This window comes from Dasypus novemcinctus, chromosome 14, assembly GCF_030445035.2.
Source record: "Dasypus novemcinctus isolate mDasNov1 chromosome 14, mDasNov1.1.hap2, whole genome shotgun sequence".
Classification (NCBI taxonomy): Eukaryota; Metazoa; Chordata; class Mammalia; order Cingulata; family Dasypodidae; genus Dasypus; species Dasypus novemcinctus.
In genome coordinates, this window is record NC_080686.1 from 78,700,026 (window position 1) to 78,723,191 (window position 23,166).

The window sequence follows — 23,166 nt, forward strand, 5'->3', positions numbered from 1 at the left end:
TATGAGAGCCCTAACAACATTCTGAGGTGATAGTAGATAGGAACTGTTGACATACTTTGGCAGAGGGAGAAAACACCATGATCAAAAAGAAGGTACCATGAGACAGAAGATAACAATAAAAACAAGAACCCATGCTTCAGACTTTTGTATACCCCTGTCATAACAGTCTTATTGTGATTATGCACATAATACCCTGTATTAAAACAGTTCTAATGCATATGTATGTAACTTCCTAAATGAGGCTTGCATTTTTCAAGCTCAGAAGCAATTTCCAACATGCATGTTACATAATCCTGAGTATCTAGTAATTTTTTTACCTTGAATAATCATAAAATGGTTTTTTTTAATAATAATTTACTTGTATCATTGGCAATCAATCTGAATAGCTAATTACACTTGTGAGAATTAAAAGGTCTTATTTCACTATAAATTGAATTTTCGGTATAGTATGCCATTTGGCTTTATTTTTCAAGTGGATTACTTAAGATTGCCAAATGGAAGGGAAAAAAGATTAGCAAACATATCTTTTATGTGCTCGAAAGAACCATGCTTTATTAAAAAGTGAATTTTTCTTCATTTCTAAACAAACTTTGTTACATTTGACTGTACTGTTGTTAAATTCAAGTTGACTGTAAGCTTGAGAGTTTTCCCAGGAATAGGTTAAATCAATTAGGATTGGTCTTATCCAGCCACTAGGTATGCAAAGCAAATATTCAGAATATTAAGTACACTTCCTCTAAGTTCCAGAGCTCACATTCAAAATATGCTTCTTGTGACCTAAAGGGCATTTAATCAAATGAGCTGCAGAGCAAGCTGCTTTTTTGTAATATTAATAAAATCTTTGCCAAATTAGTCTCTGTTCCAAAATTCAGAAAATTTTTCATATATACATATTATATTTATATATATTTGAATGTTGAATTTAGAATTGAGAACCTGTTTAATGACTCATATCTATTCTATTGAATTTCAAAATATTGTCAATGCCAAAAAGCCTCCTAGTATATGTACAAAATTTGTAAAAATACATAAAAACTTACTGAACCAAAACTACAATAGAATACATGATAACTTTCCAGACAGCATAATTCACCACTTAGTCACTGGGGAAAGCCAAATTCAAAAGATAGATTTTATACCAAGCCAAGAAGATCAACAAAAATAAACCTTTTCTGGATTAGAAACAAAAGGAAAGCCCAATTCTAATGGCCAGTACACAAAACTAATATTAATGATAATAACAACAATAGCATCTGCTTTAGATTTTAGTGTGACAACATTTAATTGAAAGTCTTTTTAAAAAAATGTTGTGCCTCATCAAAATGGTACTAAGTAATAAACAATAGTAGAATATGTGGTACTCTTTCTTATTTATCATACACTGAACTCTATTTCTTACTGGTTTCATATCAGATTAGTATAGAAGCTAAATTGAAGGTGCTTAGTCAAATGAGAGAATTTCAAAAAGTTATTGACTCTCATTTGTTCCTCCTTAGTCTGTCTTAGATAAGGAGCACAGGAAGTCCCTTCTACTCTATCTATAATGAACTCTTGTGTGATTTCACAAACAAATGAGATGCTTACATATGTAGAGGATAATAATCTAACATTAAACTTTCTGTGTTATTATTTTCTCATTCCTATTACCCCATCCTTCCCTCTACTATCTAAGCAATAGGAATATCAACCCTGGCATCCTTACAGGGCATTCACATGTAGCTTAAAACAAAGAACTCAATTGTTAAGTTCAATGGATACTGAAATTCTTAACAAGCATAATTTGTCTGAGAGGCAAAGCACTTTTTATACGTAAGACCCCTGGGATTTAAAATAGAGACAGTTTTCAGTTTGTGGTTTTGAATTACAAAGAAAGGCTTGTCTTGGAAGAGCAGGAGCCAGAGTCCAAAGGATTAAATAAAGCCTATGAAACAAGGATAAAGTGAAGCAGGATTGAGGATGAAAACCTAAGAGCAGCTTCAGTGATACACAGGAGAGAAATATTAAATATATATTAATATTAAACACCTCCACCCTCCACATATATACAACTCATGTACAACTCTGGACATGGAAGAAGGAGTTTGGAGAATATTTGGAGGCAGTAGTCAAAGGAATCCCAAAGACTCTTGAGTCTGAGATATAAATACTCAGAAGGCATAGGCAAAATCCCAGAGGAGAGAAATTTTTATATCTCTCTTCATAGGAAATATCCAAGGAACATTTCAAGATCCACAAAACTTTGTATTCTGAGACATACTGGTTATCAAGACACAGCTGGGAGAGGGACTGGAAAAGACTAAGAGAAGTGTTTCCATGGATTAGTCTAAGGGACAGCTTTACGAAGTCTAGCAGGAGCCAGAGTAGCAGGGAGAATGGATAGAGTCCACAAATTTCCAAGGCCCAAAGCCACTGAGGGTCTTTAGACTGAATGGACTTTGGACAGGCACTGGGGCAGGAAGAATAGATAATTTGAGCAGACACCACAGCTGTAGGTGGAGGTCCACAGAGCCCAAAGATCAAGCAGCTCAAGGAATACAAAAGAAGGAAGAAAAAACAATGGCACTTATGTCAGATGCCCTTGGGCAGAAAATTGAGTTTGTAAATCACAAGTAAACTGAGTTATCTAGAAGTTTTTTTGTGTGAAAATAAGAGCTCCAGAGTCAAGTTCATTTATGAAAAAACAAAAAATGGAATTCACATTACTGCACAAGTGAATTGTGACTGCTTACATCTAACCTCTTACAATGTACATAAGGGTGTCTTAAAGATAGAATTATATGATTTTTATCATTATTAGTGAGAAAAAGGGTCATTTAAAAGTAGCCAGCTGCTGCAACTTGCATCAGATCTACCACAAATCACTGTGGAGCAAAATGGCTGACCCAGAGGCTGTTGATCAGAATGGTAGCAGAATGTGTGGGACCATCTGCTCTTACCATCTGTTGCTAGAACAGAGAAAGAGACACACCTATAAATGTTTCATATGTCCTTTTTTCACTTCTTTCTTTCTTCAAGGGAAAATTTAAGGGAGTGAGATGATCTCCATGAGATACAACAATAGCGGTATATAAATTTATCCCTAAGTTGAGGAAGGGGTGCATAAAAGTTACAAAGGAAATGCTACAACTTACTACAAAGATCAGGAATGAAAATTAAGAAAGAGTCAAATTATTTACGAGTCTCCTTTAACTAGCTAAAACCTTATGACTGTATTTAAAAGAAGAGGTCACAAAGAAAATTGAATCAGAGACCTCAATTTTCTAAAATAAAATGCTAAATACACTTAAAAGATTTACTCTTTTACAATGGTGTTTGTTAAAATTTATATACTCATATCATTTTTTCAGTCACAATTAAGGAAACCATTTTGCTATTCATTTCACAATTTATTGGGCCCATGTCCTTGAAGAATCGTTCAGCTTTCAATCTTACCATGTGAAAAGGAGTCAACATTGAAAGAAAAAAAAATCCCAACTCATAATTATGTACTGAGTATAAATTGTCAAGATTAGACAATGGAAAATGGTCTCTACCTCTCTGTTCTAATTGTTTGAGAAATTGGTATGTTGAACCCAATATACTCTGATAAGAAATATACACTAAATGAAATGATTATTTACGAAAGAGTGCCAATAGCTAAAAAGTCATAATTAAATATGGAGAATTTTCAGTCCTCTGGAAATATGTTTTAAATATTCTGCCAACATGTTTCATTTGCCAAGTATTATAAAAATTATAGTCTTTCTTGAATATCTTGAACACTCACAATAGCTATGTTCAGGAAAACCTCATGTATCTGATAACAGCTCATTCAATATAAAGTGTAATTTGAATAACTTCTACAGTTATACAGATAGAGTTTTCCTGTTAATATTGTTCATTTATTTTGAAATAAAATTTTAAGTTTACAGAAGTATTTGGGAAACAGAAAGACCACACACCCATTGTGAAACTATGCTGTGCTTCTCCATATGTAACATCAAGAAGACCATGCTCAGATCCATCGTAAGACATTCACCCTGTGCCCTGAAACGTCTTTACACTAAAACCTAATCCCCATGGCCAAATAATTAGGAGGTAGTCTTCACAGGTTTCCAACATTATTAAAAGAAATAGGCTAAACTTGACAGTTCTGTTCATATGAGAATCAGTAGCCTAACCTAGAACTAAAAATGTAGAAAAAAAATACACCTATACTGGGAATATTGCTGAATGTTGTTGATAATATTAAACTTTCACTTTACTATCATTCCCCCACACACAAACTTTTTTTAAAGATTAAGGTAAATAAGATAGAAAAGTGGGGAAAAAAAAAAAAGAATTGATACCATAGTAATTACCTCCTTTTTTGCAGTCAGATTTTATTTCATAGAAGTGAATTTTACAGAAATTTCTTAGAATTATCAGATATTGAGAATCTGTAATTCATAAAAATATATTGGTGCCACTAGTTTTTCCATACTATGTGGGCGTAGAGCCCTTAAAAACCTTTGTTTAGTCCTTCTTAATTTCTGTACTTATTATTCACTATCAGTAGTATCTTCCCATGTCATCAATGCTGCTAGCTAGTTTTGTAAAAAGAAGCCATCACCTTCTTCCAAAACCACCTACATCATTTGTTCCTTACCACCAAAAGATAAAGTCCAAACTCCCAGAGTATTTGATATACTATCCTGTATCCTGCATCAACTAACTTCCAAGTCATAACCCTTTCCATTTATCTATATACATTTTGCATAGTAGACATTAACAACTTCCTAAAGTTCCTCAAGTATAACATGTTTATATAATTCCGTATATTGTTCTTAGCAGTCTTCCTGGCATGTTTCTTACTGTTTCTTCAAGATAAATCATATGCTCCTTCTGTGAAGTCTCACTAATCACTAGGACGAAATTGGTACCTTCTTCCATTATGATCACGAGATTTTATGTTACACTATATTGCAATGATTTCTCCATATGTTTGTTCCTTTCTTTAGACTGTTAGTTTTCAGGAATGATTTTCGTATTTGCATGCCCAATGCCTACATGATTTTTGACCCATGATACAAAATCAATTACTATGTGTTGAATGGATGAATAAACAATGAAGTAAACACTCAAATGCAGCTAAACTTCATAGAAGATTTACACAATATCATTCTGGTAGAAGGCTGCCTGGTATTTCATATCCCAATTTTATAGGACATACCTGTATCTTAACAGTATTTTGCAGCCAGCATTTATACATAAAAATTTTGTATTTTTATCTTTCCAGCTCAATATGGCATTTTTTTAATAATATGGTGAGGAGGGGGAAGGCGCTCCAAATATGAATGATAGAATTTCAAAATTGCATAGATAACTTGAGAAGCAGGCCAAATTCCAGTAATGGGGGTATTGTTGCTGACTCTAAGAAAGGCCATGCTACTGCAAACAAACTGTAATCTCTAGTAAGCCTGTTAATTAGATTTGGTTATCTGAAAGAGCTGTCTTAAGTACTTAAAAATACGCACATATAAGCATTTTTAAAGAGTTTTAGGTAATTGGGAGTTTGGGTTTGACATGTAACTCATAATTTCTCTCATTTAAAATAATGAAAATTGGTTCTTGATTAGAATTTTCATGCATGAGAAAAGATTATTGTGAATAAATAGTAGACAACTCTGCTAAATTTACTACTAACTTCATGTAAATTATTATGCTATTTATTATGAAAAATATAAAAATAGAGGTGAATTGTGTCCTCCCTTCAAGGAGCTTACTGTTCAGCGGCGAGAATAAGGCTGACATATGCATTAACTATTGTATAATCCATCTCTGATAACTATGATATGATAACAATTAATTTTCATACCTAAGTCTAATTCATGAAATTGTAGTGGCTGCTTGGGGTGCAATGTTAAGGAGATCTGAAACCATAATCTCCTTCGGGAGAAGAACACAATGATGATTAATGATGTTTGTAACAAAAACATATTTGTCACTGCTACCCTAGGGATTCACAGAAGAAAGAAAGTGATAAATAAAATATCCTGAAAGAGGTGACACTTAAGATGAACAGGTATTTTTAGGAATAGGAATGGGATGCCACAGACTTGTGTCTCTGAGATTTCAGAGTCCATGTTCTAATCAGACTTCATCTCTTTCCATCATGCAGGCACAAATCCTATGAGTTCAATAAGTCAGTGATCCCAGAACATTTTGGGCAGCTCTGCAATCCTATTGAAAAAAACTTCTATTTCACAGAAGTTCTTAACTTGTTGGGAATCATTTTTTTCTCTAATAATGTTGTTTTCTACTCCAAATGTGTATGCTTAACTTCCTTATGAATGAACTAGAGACTTAAGCCAAATATATTTGATTATTTATTCTATACTTTCTCATACTGCATAGGCTAGAAAAGCATACTTATCCCAGTTCTTGGCCAGTTGAAAATGCTTTACTCATCCAACTAAACATGATTAAAAGTTAGTATGTGGTGATATTTAAGGATCTTTAATTTAAGTACCCCATATATTCCCCTAGAACTACAACCTGCATGATTTTTGCAATAACATTTTAAATCTAATTATTCAGTTTCACTACTGATAATCTTTCAATAGTTCCATAATCCAAACAGTGCTGTCTAATATAATGTCCACTAGTCACATGTGGCTATTTAAATCTAAATTAAGCAAAACAAAAAAATTCATTGTCTCAGGCTCACTAGTCATAGTTCAACTTCTAAGCAGTCACTCTCAATTTTAATACTTGAGGAATCCCAAGAGTCCAAATGCTTGATTAAAAGTTACTTGCTCAATTATACTTTCCTTTAAAGAAAATCACATTTTACTTTTAGCACTTAAATCGGTTAAAAAGGATTAAGTTGATAAATATATTTTTGCCATTTTGCACCTTGATAAGACATTTTTATATTTGAAATAGTCATGTGGTTATGAAATATTCCCAGTGCCTTTGAGTTTTTAATATTCTTCTATTTGTCAATAGGATATGGGTTTAAATTTTAAAGCAAGGGGTAAAGAAGAATTTCTGGAGCATTTTAAGATAGTTGTGACTAACTTTTGCCCTTCACTGTCATGTTCATTTGCTAATGAACTAAGCATTATGTTAAAGCCTTTCACAGCCTTACTGGTTTTATTTTTTTCATCTAACCTCTCTCTTTCTGTTACATTTAGCCAGTACAATTCCAATCGAATTCACAAAGTTAGAGGTCCCCTCCTCTGTCGTCCATGATGTCTTGTTTACACCCCGATCTTAGCAGCGTTTCTATGGCCGTAATTTGTTTACATGGGTTTGTTCCATTATAGATCATGTGCCTTTAGATGGAAGGGACCTTGTTCCCTTCATCTTTGCATCCCTTTGTGGCAGGTATGCAATGGGCACTAAACAAGTATTAATTTGTTCATTCTTTATTTTTATTTTTCTCGTAATATATGCTGACTGAGTGACTATTTATTGGTTATGGACAGAAACCAAAAATCCTTATCTTGTGATATCAAAAACTTACTTTATAAGAAGGGAGCTTATGGAAGATGAAGGAAGAGCAAGTAGCTGCCTTAAACAAGAAGTAGATTGTAACATACGTGCTTAACTTACTCATTACAATGACAAAGTTATCTTTCTTAAAACTCCATAAAATCAGATAAGATTCTCCTAGATCTGTGATGAAGGAAGTAATCCATAGGTTAAAAAAAAAGAATATCTTTTACAGTTCCTTGGTTCTTGGCTCCTAGAGAAAGTGGTTGCCAAAAAATTTAGTGAGACTGGTGAGTTTTCCTTAATAATTTGGTGGGATGTGGCAGGGACAATTTTCCAGTGCATTATAATTCCATCACTGTGTATGTAACAAGCCTGAATTTATGACATGCTCACTTAAACATATTCTTGAATTCTAATCATATAATTCTCCATTATGTTGCCCTGTCTCATTGCAGACAATAGTAAAATTGAAAAAACAAAAATAAACTCTACGATGTGCTATCTGTAGATGTTGAGCTTAAAGTTCTGAATTTAAAAGAAAAAGATGTTTCCCTGTCTAAATATGAGTCATAGTCTTTGTTTTGGGAACCTTAAAAAAAAAAAAGGCTCTAGTAGCTTCCTCTGGCAAAAGCAGAAGAGCTTACAAATTTTCATCTAGCTGCCTGCCATCAGTCACATATCTGGAAAGGCCCTCTAGCCCACAGGACCATCTGAGTGACGCAGAAGAGTCCTTTTCAAGGGTCTTGGAACATGCAATCACTTGGCTGCCATCAAATATTTCTGGAGGAAAAGAATCCTCAAGTCCAGTAGACCAGAGGGTCTTCTGGCTCTGCCAAGAAGAGCGACAGAGGCTATAAAACTGTCTGCTCTCCTCCTCTGCTAAATGTCTTGCCAGAAATCACACAGACTCAGAGCTGTTGAAAATGCTGCTGCTTTATTTCAAAATGTACCATGCAACGGATGCTGCTTCCTACTCTCTTGCTCCATCTACTGGAGCTTATTCAAAATACTGCTCTAGTTAGCCCTCAGCTAGGAAAATTAGATTCTGAAGTACCTTCCAATCTCCTAATATTCCCTCTTTAGGATAAAATCCTCAAGGAGCAGAATCTGACTGCTGGGAAATTTTGAATTCCTTTGAAGAATGTTTTTCATAAAGGAAGAAGGAGCAATGGATAGGTCAAAATGAAGGAAAGGTCATTCTGAAGACCATATCCACTTTTTTGTGCTTTTCTTCCAGAGTAATTTTTGTATTTTATTCTTTTTCCCAGAATACTTTTCTTTTGCTATATGTGCCTTATAATTATTGGTAATTATATCAGTCACTTGGAGTAGAGGAAAGGGTCCTGGATTGGAAGTTAAATAATAAAAATTCAGTTCAGACCTAAATGCCTTAATATCAGAAATTCAACAGCTCTTTAAAGTGTCTAGAGAAGATGCTCTTATTGTGGGCCTTCCATTAAAATCTCCACCATGACATAAGAGGCACTCCATAATATCAGTAATGTCTCCCTGCTTCTCTGTCGCATTAGCCTTTTACACTTGCCTACGACCTTATTTTCACCTCCTGTTCTAATGGCTCCTGGAGCTTCACTGGGATCTCTCCACTTCCGACTGGTCTCAAATGTCCCCACAAGACTAGGAACATCTTGAAGATAGGACCCACCTTTGCTCATCTCTGTATCTTCAGTAACTATACAGGCATAGCATGTAGAAGGAATGTCACATTGAACTTGATCTCTTGATCCTGATGTGGGCTATGGGTGGAAGGCTCTTTGTCTCTTCAGAGATAACTAAGTTGTTTGACTTGTGGGTGTGGAACGGTAAGAGGCTGCAGTCCTGCCCTTAGGGACAGTGGCAGCGGCTCCAGTCCCAGGAAATGTTTAACAATGCAAGGGCTATAAACTTTAAGTATTTAGGGGAAATGCAAAAAGTAAATATGCTAAAAGGTTATCTAGACTATCTGGAGTCCATGCTAAAAGCTTACCTAAGATGTGGAAGAGATATATGCTAATTGAAGCCTATTGAGAACTGAAACAAAGGGACCATTTGGCCTTTCCTCTCTGTATAAAAGACGTTTGAAAATCTTGTTCGGGGCTCGGGATTCAAACAGAAGTTCCCGAGTCCGGCCGGCCGTCAATAAACCATTTTTCCTTCTCAAAATCATTCCTGAGTCCTGGCCTCTCTATACTCAAATAATTGAGCTTCTTTCTAATTCCACAACAATCCTAATTCCTGACTCTATGGGCATTATTTTCAAATATCTGATTGTAATTGAAGGCGTTGGTGTTGAAAACATGGAATGGGGTGTATTGATAACAAAGTGGTAATCAGTAAGGCTAAATATTGCACATCTGACAAAGGAACCAAGTGAAATTATGTTTCCTGGATTCCAGAGGCTGGTAAATATTTTCAAAAAGACTTTGGGATTGTGGGGTAGGATAACCATATGATTGTTTTCTGACCCACAGTCAATTCAAATCTGGGATATATGCATACTTACCAATCTTCAAACTCACAGGTTTTTGTTCCATGATATGGTTGGCTTGAATTTAATCATAGTAAGATGCAAACAAAAGTAGATTTTCAACTGACTCTGCTTCCAAAAATTACTAAAAGAGTTGCTGTTAAACTTGGGTGTTAAAGAACTTGATGTACTCCCTAACAAGTATTTACTAATCACCTAATTTGCCAGGCAATGTTCTCTCTCAGTTTTTACTTGTCTTAAAAAAAAAAAAAACTCTTTGTGTTGCCAACATTATATGTTTTCACTGGTTTGGCATTAATTTCACTTCTTTTATTACACTGAATATATCATGCTACTGTTTTCTGACTTCTATATATTCTGTTAAATTAGATCTTAATCCACACACCACTCTTTGAAGGTAATGTCTTTTTTCCTTTGATCGATTTATTAAGATTGTTCACTTTGTATTTGGCATTTTAAAGATTTGTTGTAATGTGCTTCAGTTTAGATTCATTATTATTTGTAATCCTTTTTGAGATCCGTTAAGAATCTTAAATCTGTTTCTATTATCATCTGTTCTTTTATGTATTCCATCTTCTCTAGTCTCTCTACATTCTCCTTCTGGAACACCAGTTAAGCATCTTTTAGAACTTATCATTCAATCTCCTTTGTCATTTAACCTATCTTACATATTTTCCATCCAATTTCTCTGTGCTAAATTCCAGGTAATTTCTTCTGGCCAAACTTTCAGTTCCTCATCTCTTTCCAGGAGTCACTAATCTTCTGTAAAATTATCCATCAAAGTTATAATTTTGGTAATCGCATTTTTTATTTCTAGAAGCTCTTTTTATTTATTCATTCATTCATTCATTCATTCATTCATTCATTCATTTATTTAACCCTTTCAGACATGTTTTAAATTTTCTGTATTTCCACATATTTTCTAAGTTTATCATTTTATTTTTTAAACACAATAAGTATATTTTATAATGTTTCTTAAAAGTTCAATGTCTAAAATATTCATGGCTACATTTATGTTATTTGTTTTTTCTGCTGATTCCAGTGTACAGTGCCCTGAATCATCATGACCTTGATTAGTTGCATGTACTGTTCATGGTCTTGAAAAATTATCTACATGGATACTTTGAAAATTAAAGTAAAGAATCATTCCTCTAGAGATTTGTATTGGTTTCTTTTCTTTTTCTTTTTTTTTCAGTGCAGATTTTAAAAACTTTATTTGAAGATAGTAGAAAGGCTGAATTGTATTCTACTTTGAACAGCTAGACTGGATTGCCTTGAAATGTTCTCCAAGATTAAGTTCTTTTAACGGCAGACTGGAGTCCAGCAGGAATATGACTCAAGAATTTCCCTCAAATCATTGCTTGGGCTCCAGGCAAGGTGCTGGTCTTTTTAGTGAACAAACCGCTTACTGACAGCACCTAGAAGAAGGACAAAGATGTGGGTGAAAAGTTCCTTACACGTTAACCCCAGCAGTCTTCTCCAGGCACCCAGGGGCTCTACCCCTTTAGAATCACTCTGAATTGATTTACAGTCTCTTTTGTTTATTTGCTTATTTTCCCATGATGCCAGGTATTTAGGCTACAAATATGATATTCACATCTAGCTTGTGATTACAATTTACAATCCCCTGTTCTATTGTGCTCTAAGGCAATTTTCCCCAGCACCCAAAGGGGAGGAAAGAAGGTAGGGAAAGACATTGACTCCTGATTCTTCATTATTCTGAGAATGCAGAACTTTGCAGTCCTAAGTTAATATAGGAAAAGTCCTCTATCAGATACCTTACTTTGAGCATATGGCAGGCACTGGGCTTTAACTTAAATTCTCCTCAAGTTTAAACCATCAAAACTGAATTCCAAATTGACCTTGATCAATAATTGCCTTCAGGGCAAAAATTACAGCTCTAGTAATGACCTCTTGGGCTCCAGGTCTTCCTTTGATTTGAGCTTAGTAATACCTAAATACCTTGTCAGCTCTTTGATGCTTTCTGAAAGGTACTCATAAAATATTTAATGCAGTATCTGTTGTTGGTTTCAGTGGGAGGATTGGTCTGAATAACATGACCTGCCATATTCCTGGAAACAGAACAAGACGTGCAACCTTGTCTAAATGAATTGCTTAAATTGAGTTTGAATTTAAGTTTGATTCAGAGTGGAACAGGCCACTGTGAAAACAAACCTAGTGAGAAATGAAATTCACAAACTTACCCCAGGGTCTTAGAAATAGTGATGCCATTTTTCTACAATAAGTATGTATTGGCAAGAATTTTGCAGTGTGTTGTTTAGGCAAACAAAGTGTAACTAAACTTTTAAAAATCAATTCTATATTTGAAGAGAAACTTAAGCAATATAGATAGCCATAGTTGCCTCTCAAATAATAACCAAGTGTCCTATTTAAAAGAAACTACAACTTAACTTAAACTGTAATGGTAGAAAAAGAATGGGATGCTACAAACAGAAGAATATCAAAACTTCACTAATTATCAAAGAAGCGAAATTGGAGACACTGAAACCAGTCCTAACCAGAAATCACTTAGAGCCTATAAACCTGAAGGTTTTACCAATTTCTTGATGGTAGGCTTGGCCTTCAACATTACAACTTCACTTGATATCCTTCATAAGTTTCATTTGTCTACAATTCTACTTTTGTTAATTTTAAAGTAAACTATGTCAGCTCCCTTACTGTAGTTTCAGTCACTTTCTACTAATTTTAGGGGGTTCTCTATAATACCCCAGGTTAAAAAATGTATCTAGATAGTATTGCTGATATATATCTGGACCAGTTAAGCTGCTCTTTTTTCTGAATGCTATCAAGCCAAACTTATTTCTGGCTGGCTCCCTATAAAAATAAGATATGGACATATAAAGAAAATGAATTATATGGCATTTGTTTGGTTTGGTTTGTGTACTGAGAAATTGGGGAAATGAGAAATTGATTCTCCAGGAGAAAATCAGTGTTTTGGAAGCTCTGTAATTAATGTATACATTTCTTTCTGTTCATTCCCTATTTTTAAATACTCTGTTATCTAAATGTTTAGCTTTTAAAAGACTACATAGTAAGAAGTTTAATCATAACATTTCAAGTTTAAAAAATTGCTTTTTATGGAAACCTTCATTACTTGAAAGGCTTTGTCATCCACTTTCTTGATCAAAATAGGTAGTGACCTGTACAGCAGCCAAGACATTTATATTTGGAGTGGCTTCCTCCTGATGGATGAAGGAGCAGGCAAGGAGCCTTCCTGGTAAAGTGTGAGCCAATAATTTTATGTGACAGCACATTATGAATGAGGCAATATGAACATGAAGTATTTCACAGCACTCCTACCAAGTTCTGACGATTTAAAAAAACAAGGTGTGGTTCAAATATTATCTGAACTTCCAATAATTTTTGGCTTTTCTTATAAGTCAGACTATATGAGGATACACTAGTGATTCTGGTAAAGAAGCTATGTTTATCACAGGCAAGTTGACTTCCACAAATGGCTCCCAATGGCTTAACTGAGTCTATTAATATATTTTGAATTGTGGAATTGGTGTATGAAAACTTATATATTAAAATGTTGTGAGAGGATTGTGGGGAGATGGTGTAAAACTTGGTAGATAAGGCTCAATTCTGTCACAAAAACAATGGAAAAAAGCCAAAAGCTGTCCAAGAGACCAAGACTCAAACACTCTGTTGAAAGGTGTGCCAACAAGTGCCACCTTGTGGCTGTTCTGAAAATTGCATGGACAAAAACTGCTTTTGGTCCTTTATAACTCCTGGGAGAAAATCTACACCTTAAATCGAGATTCATTGGTTGATTTTGATAACTTAAGCTGGGATGCTTTAAAGACCTCAAATAAATTAAACGAAATATCAAAGAAGAGCTGTAGGGGGAAAAAAACGATAGGCAAGAGAGAAATCTGCCATCAGAGTAAATTCGCCAACATATTCAGATACCTAGACATCAGGAAAAAAATTACAAAACATAATAGGAACCAGGAAGAGATGGTCCAGCCAAAGGAACAAACCAAATATCCTGAAGAGATACAGGATTTAAAACAATTAATCATGGATAAACACACAACTCTCCTAAATCAATTTAAAGATTTTAAAGAAATATGACTAATGAGATAAAGGATATTGAGAAGACACTGGGAGAGCAGAAAGCAATCTGATAGCCTGCGAAGAATGAAAGGCACCATGGATGAGGCTAAATATACATTAGAGGCACATAAGAACAGATTTGAATTGCTCTAAGACAGAATTAGTGATTTTGAAGACAGAAGTAGAAAAGACAGGACAACAGAAAGAGAAGAGAATGAGAAAAAAAAATGGAATTGAGTATCAGGGAATTGAATGACAATGCAAAATGCACAAACATTTGCATTATAGGTATCCCAGAAGGAGAAGAGACTGGAAAAAGGGCAGAAAAAAATATTTGAGGAAACAATGACCAAAAACTTCACAACCCTTATGAAATACATAAGTATCAATATCCAAGAAGGACCACGAATCCCAAACAAAATAAATCTGAATAGACCTACACCAAGACACCTATTATTCACAATGACAAATATCAAAGATAAAGAGAGGATTCTGAAAGTAGGAAGAGAAAAGCAAAGCATCATATACGAGGGAAAGTTTTAAGATTAAGTGCCAATTTCTCATCAGAAACCATAAAGGTAAAAAAAAAAAAAGTGGTATGATGTGTTTAAGGTACTGAAAGAGAAAAGCTGCCAGCCAAGATTTCTTTATCCAGCAAAATTGTCCTTCAAAGATGAGGTTAAGTCAAAGTCTTCACAGACAAATAAAAACTGATAGAATATGTTACCAAAAAACTAAAATTATCAGAGATACTAAGGGGAGTCTGCACCCTGAAAGGAAAAAACAAGAGTGAGAGACTTGGAGAAGAGTGTGGAAATGAAGATTATTAGGAAGGGTAAATTAAAGGGAAGAAGGCAGACAATAGTAGGATATGACAACAGAAAGCAGAAAGACAAAATGAGCTATTTATTCTGAACTAAATATATTGTGTAAACTCACGGAGTTAATAATTAGAATATAGGTCACCAGAAAATAGAAGGAGGGTAGAGAAAGGAAAGCTGAGGGTTAATCTGTGCAGAATTGGTTTTTTAAAAAGTTGTTTGTAAATCTTTGGAAATGAATAGAAATGGCTAAAGCATACCATGGTGTTTGTAACTAGCATTGCTATTGTATGAGTATGACAGTGGTTGAAAGAGAAAGTCTAAAGTCATGTATATTACTAGAAGGAAAGCTTAAAACTGTGACATGGGACTATATAGGATAGCAAAACCTCATGCAAAACACAAGTATGGATAATATTGCATGTATAAGACTGCTTTTACAAAATATAAATACCAACATACTAGAGAGAAGGAACAGAATAACAGCTATGTATGGCAGGGGAAGGATAGAGAGATTGAGAGGTGATGAGTTTTGTTTGTTATTATTATTATTATTGGAATAATGAAAGTGTCTCAGGATGATTGAAGTGATGAATGCACAAATATATGATTACACCAAATAACATTGATTGTATACTTTGGATGGATTTATGTTTTATTATTATGCAACAATAAAATTGATTTGTTAAAAAAATGAATATAGCTTTTAAACATAGTTATCCAAATATTGCTCATAGAAGTAGTAAGCTTTATCAGAAATCCTAGATATAGGCATCATTTCAAGATCTCTAGCATTGAAAGGCTCTTTTGTAATATTGCACACGGTGTAACACACATTGTTGTCATCAGCAGGTTTGAATCATCTGGGGCTCTGCATTCTGTCAGGTCTCTCGGCCAAGATTGAGATAGAGAAACATTTACTTTGAAATGATTAATTATTCCCGACTCTACTTTGCCAAGGTCCAGGCTTTTTGTCCTCTCTTTTTAGTCATTGATCCTGAAATACTTTTGTAACTTGCTCAGCTTTCAAATTAATATGTATACTTTGAAATATATACATACTTGATTAGATCTTTCTTTTCCCTAGAAGACCATGGCAAACTGTGTTGGACAAGCACAGTGTAAATAACTATTTCATTAGTATTATTATTTCAATGGTTTGATTTAATTATTTCATTTCTAAACCACATTTAGGGGCCAGCTGGTAAAGTCAGAATTCTGAGATATGACTTTGATTTGATGGGGTTTAATAATGCAGTTACTGTAACATTGTGTAGCACTACAAATCACACAATAATACCATTAAACTGCTCCACAATAGAATAATCTAAACACCATTTTTTCCTAGAACATACAACCTGAAGTTAAGAAAGTAAAATCTCGGATGATTATAAACTATGCTATAACTCATTTATACTAGTAATAAAATATACATAAAAAGTTTCAGACAAGCGAAAATTTTGTTTTGAGTTTCTTTTTAATAAACATACTTTGCTGGAATTAGAAATTTTTTTCCCCTTTGTGAAGGATAAGTAGGAGGAATAGAAATATTGTATTTTTGTGTGTTTTTGTATTTATGTGTGTGTGTTTTCTAAAGTGAACAGTTTTTCAAATAATGTAATTCAGCAACTTAACCTCACTATAATTTCATTTAAATATGTATTAAGGCCTCAGATTTTAAAATAGCTTAATTTTTGTGGGGGAGTGAACAAAAATCAAAATTAAAAAATAAGAAAGCAATACTTCGGTCAAATTGTCTCATCACTGTTCATTTGAAAGAAAAAGACTATTCAAGAAGGATAACTTACAGGAGATCCACAAACTAACAGAACTTGATAGGAAAATTTACAATAACATCCTGGACTAGCCAAATCCATGCTCAGTTCAAATTCTGTGTCATTTGTACCCAGCTGGTAGCAGCAGGCAATTTATCAAAAATTTTAAAGCATGTCCTAAAAATAAAGAACTTTTCTACAATGATGATCACATCTACAGTTAAGAATTACAAAGACTCTCAGTCTTTATTGTCCTTTGAATTGTGTTTATATTATAAAAAGTTATTACTAAAGTCCAGATCTATTGCAAATAAAGGTTTCTTGAAACCATTCCCTTAGACAAATATAGGTAGTCTTAAAAATTAACCATTATTGCTTTTTCCCTTTAAGCTTTAATGTATATTCATTTGTCAGTTCATTCAACAAATCTTTATTAAGCATCTAGTATGTACCAACCCCTAATCCAGGTGTGGAGATTTGACAAGGCATAAACATACAAATTCTCCTACATAATGAAGCAGGTGGGGAAATTCATGATTTATATCAGGGATCTAAAAACTACACCCCCAATCAAATCTGAGCTACTTGGCTATTTTGTTTGTTTGTGAATAAGTTTTATTTTCACACAACAATGCTCATTTGTATATATATTGTCTCTGATGGTTTTTGCACTACGAGAGTAGTACACTGCCTCTACAAAGCAGAGCTGAATAGTTGTGGCTGAGACTACATGGCCCGCAAAGCTGAAAATACTTACTATCCGGCCATTTGCAGTCTGCTGACTCATGATTTATAGAATTACTACAAAGCAAGGCCCTGTGCATCACAGAAAAGGTAGCAAATCAACTCATAAAGTATCTACAGTAAAATAAAGAAGGAGAAATTCAGAATTAAATGTTAAATTCTCTTTGTCTAGCATAGTCATTGTAATAGACTGCAGTACCACAAAAATGCCCAAAACCTGTGAATATTTTATCTTACATGGCAAAAGGGACTTTGCAGAAATGGTTAGGGATTTTTAGATGGGGAGATTATCCCAGTTTATCATGTGTAAAGTATTGCAAGAGTCCTTATAAGCAAGAGGTAATAGGGTCATGAAAGGAAATACAACAGAAGCAGCTGGCAGAGGGAGGGGGAAATGAGAGAGAGATTAAGAGAGAGGGAAAGAGGAAAGGGGAGAGAGAGAGTGGGAAAGAGAAAGGTGGGGAGAGAGAGAGAGAGAGATTGGATGCTGCTACACTCTTGGTTTTTAAAATGGAAGTAGGGGTCATGAGTCAGGTATGCAGGTAACATCTTGAAGCTGAAAAAGACAAGAAAACAGATCTCCCCAGGGATCTTCCAGAAGGAGCCAGGTTTACCAGCACCTTCATTTTAGCCTGTTGGACCCATTTTGAACTTCTGACTCCACTCTGAACTTCCAACTTCAGAACTATAAGGTAATTAATTTGCTTTGAGTCACTAGGTTTGTGATAATATGTGATAGCAGCAATAGGAAATCAATATAGTGGTGAAGATCACTGATCTGGAGTGAGAGTCTGAATTTACTTATTGATCTGCTACTTACTCTGTATAGTAGGTATAGGATCTTGGGTAGATTTTTTTCAATTTTCTAAGTCTGTTTCCTTATCACAAAATTGGATACAATAATACTATCTACTCCATTGAGGTTTTCTGGATATTCAATGAGATACAATGCATGTAAAGTGCTCAGAATAGTGTCTGCATGTAGTGACTGATCAGTAATATATATCATAATTGTTATTGTTTTAATCACTATTATTATTGCCATATTCAGCCTTAGGTTTCCTCCTCTAAAAGGAGAGCAGGTCCAAGTACACCTATAAATTTCTGTATGTTTAACATGTTATGATCATTGGGTAGCGGTTATTCAAACTTTTTCAGAAAAAAAGTTTCTGATAATCATGATTCACTTATAAAGCTACATGCACGTACTTAATCAAGGTATAATTTCTGCCACTACTTTATTTCTCACCTTCAACATTTATCACCTGGGTTACAAACAACCCACTAAACTGGTATACCTGGATGTCGCGCCTATCTTCCAATCCAACAGACATTTTCTTATAAAATGCAAAGCTGATCCTCTCACTCTCCTACTTAAAATTTCTGACTGCTTAGAATGCCTACAGCATTTTGACATCTGAATCTGGTCCATGTTTTCAATCTCATCTCTCCCCAATCCTTCTATCCCCATTCTTGAAAGATAAACACTAGTCATCCAGGAAATTTTTCAAATCAAGTCCTCAAATATTCCCATATTCCTCTGCAATGCCCACAATAATTTTGCTCTGCCAATTCTGACATATTAGCAGGTTCTCTGTCCCCAAGGAACCTCCAGTGCTTTCAAGGCATTTTTCATTTTCCCCTCTATAAATAATCAGTATGTACTCATTGATGCATCTGGTGACATTCGGTATCTAGTACAAGCAATTATTATCCTAGTGGCTGCACTGGTATTACTCTTACCCTTTAGATCTTCAGTATCTATTAATATTGAATATAAGAAATGTCAACTTAGTTGCCTCTTTCTTATGTCTTACTCTTCTCTGTGATTGGGATTCAAAAAGAGCATATTATAATATAAGCACAATTTTAAAAGGTAATAAAGATTTGAAATTTTTATCATCCTTTAATTGTAAAAGGTGATCATTTTTGTCTTTGGTATATGCTTTAACAATCACTTAATGAAATTCTAAGCACAGAGTAGACAGTTAATAGATACAAACATTTTATAAAAGAATAATTAAATTGAGGATAACTGAACACCTCCTTAGACTTGAACAGTACATTTTTTAATTCCCTCTTTTGTGGCCTATCCTTTTTGGTAAAAGGAAATCTCCAAGACGCCCTACCCTTTCAAAACTTGAAGCCTGAAGATACAATCCCAATAGAACAATAAGAACCTTCTTACACCAAGGACACAATTGACATACCTAAGGGTTTCCTGTTTGGGAGATACACATTTCTTGGAAACTCTACTTATCCAGGCAATAATGCTGGATGAATATTTCTTAAAGTCTGTCTGCTTCCCAGCAATTTTCTATCTCATGTTAGACTGTTATTTTGCAGGAAAAAACACACTTCTTATTTGCAAGGGAACAGTTTTAAGGACAGTGACCACAAAAAATCCTCAACAAGATATTGTGATGACCTGCATCAAAACCAGTATTTTTCTTAAAGTGCTGATATCACAACAGATTCCAAGCTAACATGATATTTCAACCATGTAAAAAATAATACTGAGATAATAAAATAATGCAAAACAAATATAGTGTTAGCCTTATATTAACTTCCCTATGAAGGTAGAAAACGTGACCAAATTGTAACTCTGTGACCTCATACATGATATCCTTCTAAAATCATGGGAGAGACCTCAAAGAAGAAATTTAAAAAACGAAACCTTAAGCAAGTTACATCACCTCCATTTAAATTATCCATCTTCTAGAGTTTTTATATCTGTCTTATTACCAGTTTTATTTGGATTTCAGAACCACCAGCCAGAGGTCACATCTGTCTCTGTGTTATATGTAGTTCTTCATGCATTATAAATACTTAGGAAACATTTTATAATTTCAGGCAAAAAAATCAAAAGTATCACATTCTGTTGCTCCATAATTTATTTATTAGTTTTCCCTAAAATATAGATTACTACTTTGCAACTTCTACATGGTTATTTGTTGAATGTCTATTCCTAGATAAGAAATTCCTCAGCCTTCTGAAACATTCCTTATGCTAATTACTTGAGTGAATTGACTACCACAGGAGTTTTTTCCTTAACTTTTTTATTATTATTTATTGAAGTACATCACTCATACACAAACATACATAATCAATAAGTGTGTAGTAATAGTTGTGACTTACAAAAGAAACATACATAACATCAAACAGAGCTCTCATACCTCACCCTACCACCAATACCTTGCATTGTTGTGAAACATTTTTAACTAATGATGAAAGAGCATCCTCAAAATATTACTACTAACCAAAGTATCTTACATTTTGGGATATATTCTCCCAACTGATCCTTTTATTATTTTTTAATATCATTTATACATGAATGTCCATTAACAATAAATGTATAGTTAAAGTTGTGAACTTAAGAAGCAAATGTGCATAGCATCATACTGGGGTCCCTTACATCAACCCACCACCAATACCTGACATTGTTGTGAGATATTTGTTGCAAAACATGAAAGAATATCATCAAAAACTTTCTACTAACTATAGCCTTTATTTAATATTTGGTGTATTTTACCCCTAGCCCATTCTATTATTATTTTTTAAAATAGATTTTTATTACGAAATATTTGAACTTAAAAACCAATCACTCTCATGTGCAGAATTCCCTTAAAACACTCTTCTATCAACACACCACACCATGGTGGAACATTTGTTACAGATTATGAGATAATATCATCAACTATTACCATTAGCCATGGTCTATGGCATACATTTGGCACACTTTTTCCATACTCCCCATTATCAAGACAGTATGTCTTGGGCATAGATGCTTGGATATCACAGTATTGCTGTTAACCACAGTCCATAGGTCACTCCAGTTGTATTTTTCCCATGCTTCTCCACATTCCTATTACCCTGAAATAGTGACATACATCTTTTCTACCTCAAAAAGGACACTCTTGCATCTGTACCATCAACCAAAATTCTCATCCACCTCTGGGTTTACTGTGTTATTCGGTCCCTAGATTTTTCTCTAGCTTTCTTTAAATTAGCATTTACATCTTTAAATTACCCTTTCCAGCCACAATCCCATTTATAAATCAACTGTTACTCACTATAATGTGTTACCATCAATTCTGTATATTTCCACACTTTTACAGTAAAATTAAATAAAACATCTATATACATTAAGCATCAGTAGTTCATCTCAGTCCTCCTCTTATCTCCTTTAAGAATCCACCACCTACCACCAGGTCTTGAAGATGTTTTTCTACATTTTCTCTAGAAACTTTATGGTTCTTGCTTTTATATTTAGGTCTTTGATCCGTTTTGAGTTAATTTTTGTATGAGGTGTGAGATAGGGGCCCTCTTTTTCCTTTTGGCTATGGATATCCAGTTCTCCCAGCACCATTTGTTGAATGGACTGTTCTGTCCAAGCTGGGTGGGTTTGATAGGCTTGTCAAAAATCACTTGACTATAGCTGTTTCTGATCCATCAGTTCAGTTCCGTTGATCTATGCATCTCTCTTTATACCAGTACCTACTGTTTTTACCCCTGTAGGTAATATGATTTAAAATCCAGAAGTGAGAACCCTCCAGATTGGTTTTTCCTTTTTAAAATGTTCTGGCTATTCAGGAACCCTTACCATTCCAAATAAATTTGATAATCTTTTTCCATTTATTTTTAAAATGCTTGTGGAATTTTTATCGGGATTGCATTGAATCTGTATATCAATTGGATAGAATTAATATCTCAATGATATTTCGTCTTCAAATCCATGAGCATGGAATGTTCTTCCAATTATTTAGGTCTTTTTAAAATTTATTTTAACAATGCATTGTAGTTTTCTATATGCAAGTGCTTTACATTGTTGGTTAAGTTTATTCCTAAATATGTTATTCTTTTAGTCACTATTGTGAATGGAACTTTTTTCCTGAATTCCTCCTCAGATTATGCATTATTAATACCTGTTAAAATCTATCTAAAATCTATTCCATCTGATTTAAGTATAGCTACTCTAGCTCTTCTTTTTTTTTTTTGGTTTGTTTTTGTTATTGCATGTATGGAATCTTTTATCCAGTCTTTCACTTTCAATCTATTGGTGTCCTTGGGTCTAAGTGAGTCTCTTGCAGACAGCATATAGGTGGCTCATATTTTTCTTATTCATTCTGCCAGTCTGTCTATTGATTGGGGAGTTTAATCCATTAATAGTCAAGGTTATTACTGTAAAGGAAGTTCTTATTTCACCCATTTTGACCTTTGGGTTTTATCTATCATATTTGATTTTCACCACTCTTTTGAGACTTTTAGTTACCTTTACTGAGATAATCTTCACTTCTAGACTTTCTTCCAAGCCTGTCTCACATGTCTTTTTCTTTTCAGACTGTAGCACATCCTTTAGTATTTCCTGCAAAGTTGGTCTCTTGGTTACACACTTTCTCAGCATATGTTTTACTGTGAATATTCTAAACTTGCCCTCATTTTTGAAAGACAGTCTTGCTGGATTTAAGATTCTTGACTGGAAGTTTTTCTCTTGCAGTACTTTAAATATATCATATGACTGTCTTCTTGTCTCCATGGTCTGATGTGAAATCAGCACTTAATCTTATTGGGTATCCCTTATATGCTATGCATTGCTTTTCTCTTTCTGATCTCTGAATTCTCTCTTTGTCTTTGGCATTTGACATTCTGATTAGTATGTGTCTCAAGTTGGTCTATTTGAATTTATTCAGATGGGAGTACGTTGTGTTTCTTGGACATGGAAATCTATGTCCGATGGAAAATTTTCTACCATTATTTCTTCAAATATTCCTTCTGCCTTTTTTCCTTTCTCTTCTCC